The sequence below is a fragment of the Lolium rigidum genome, chromosome 4 (assembly GCF_022539505.1).
Source record: "Lolium rigidum isolate FL_2022 chromosome 4, APGP_CSIRO_Lrig_0.1, whole genome shotgun sequence".
NCBI lineage: Eukaryota > Viridiplantae > Streptophyta > Magnoliopsida > Poales > Poaceae > Lolium > Lolium rigidum.
In genome coordinates this window covers 276,218,640-276,220,327 of record NC_061511.1, presented here as the reverse complement: position 1 = coordinate 276,220,327, position 1,688 = coordinate 276,218,640, and the positions used below count along the sequence as shown (strand labels likewise).

Here is a 1,688-nt window from a genome sequence, read left to right as displayed (position 1 = left end):
GAGCCAAGTTCCAAAATAATAGAGCAACAGAACGCATAAATAAAGAAACCGTATGCAAGTGTTGACCAGGAGTGCAACTTATAATCTGCACCAAAAGGCAGAAACTGAGGAGATACAGCAAAAAAAAATAGATTTCAATAAAGCCAAATGAGCTCATTCATCAAAGCGATAGATGGGGAGTTACAGAAAATATAGCTTTTATGGAAGCTATAAATGAGCTCATACATCAAAGAGATAGATAATTGTCCAATATACATGATATAGACTTCTATTTAAAGTTAAAATGTTCATGCAACAAAGCAGCACATAGAACTGCTAGGAACTTAAGAGGCATGTCTTGGTACCAAGCATACCTTAAGGCTTAAGGGCTTACACAAGAGTACATCAGAAAAGGCTGAGATCATTTTTTTGCAACACACAGTACTGCTAGGAACTTAAGAGGCATGTCTTGGTACACAGAAGCATAACTTAAGGCTTAAGGGCTCACACAAGAGTACATCAGGAAGGGGTGCGATCATTTTTTTGTACGCCGCCTATATCCATTTCTCATCTTGATCTCCTCCGTTGTCGCATCTGACAGAGGGTTCATTGCCAGACTGCCACGGCAGTTGGAATTGTTGAACTCGTAAACACGCCTTGCGTTATCACTAAATGTCTTGAACCGACGGGCCATCTCACGACGGTCACGCGATATGCCATGAAACTTGCACCAGTGCTCATAGAAGGCCCACATGGCTTCCTTGGACTTGAGTACATTCTCATCAACAGGTGGATTGGGATATGCTTTGGGAACTTCTGTCATTCAGAATGCATAGAGTTACAATTTGATTTGTGGAAAATACGATAATTTGTACTACTGCTCTCAGCAGAGTAAATTTGATTAAACCAATGCAGAGTTATTATAACAAATTATCAGTTGGCAGTACTAAATCAATCGACATGCTTGTTAGATGTGTGGTGAATAGAACAACTCCTAATGAATAGTGTCCAATCCATGGTTGTTTATTCATTCAAATATATCTACTGATAATAAGAAATTATATGTGAATTTCATTTCAGGTATTAAATTCTGAAGAATTCCTGTCGAAATAAAAAGACGTCGGAATTTCGGTATTCATACCCAAATTCCGAAGGAGACCCTTAGCTAGGGATTACCTGCAAGGGAGAAAGTGACGGCGTCTGCAGGGGAGCCACTGATGGCGGCTGCACGACGGCCGCCACCAGCAAGACCTCCAACGGCTGAGAGAGAGGCGCGGGTTGCGAAGGCTGCCCGCGCGAGCTTGGACACCATGGAAGCCATAGCCTAGGTCGGAGGGAATAGATCTGTTAGCGGCGATGGTTTGCCTGAGCCCTCAACTTATATAGAGCGAAGGGGCTCTTGTCAGCCGTTGGATCGCTGTCGCCGGGATCCCCTTTCTATCGCTTGCAGCGAGCTCTACTCACGAATCCAAATCCAATCACTTCGAGTTGCTCCCCAGAAGAAAGCCCACGCAAACCGGCCCGGAAAACATTGCGTCACTCGCGCGGGAGGGTGGCGGATGTTTTTCTTTTCTTTGTAAGTTGTGTCTTTTCCTTTTTCGCGCGTTTGTCATTATTTTTTTCGTTCACCCTTTTTGATTCTCTTTCAAGATTTTTCTGCGTACAGGCTTCTGCTAGAATTTAGCCAACCTCTTGCTACAATTTACACT

General features: G+C 43.4%; 1 long non-coding RNA gene across 1 annotated transcript; it reads right to left on the bottom strand.

The window, feature by feature from the left end:
* Window positions 1-222: 222 nt before the first annotated feature.
* LOC124706299 lies at window positions 223-1,265 on the bottom strand. The gene is made up of 2 exons (XR_007004385.1): window positions 1,156-1,265; window positions 223-795 (listed from the first exon to the last, which is right to left on the bottom strand). It is a non-coding gene; the product is annotated as an uncharacterized LOC124706299 (long non-coding RNA).
* Window positions 1,266-1,688: the final 423 nt, after the last annotated feature.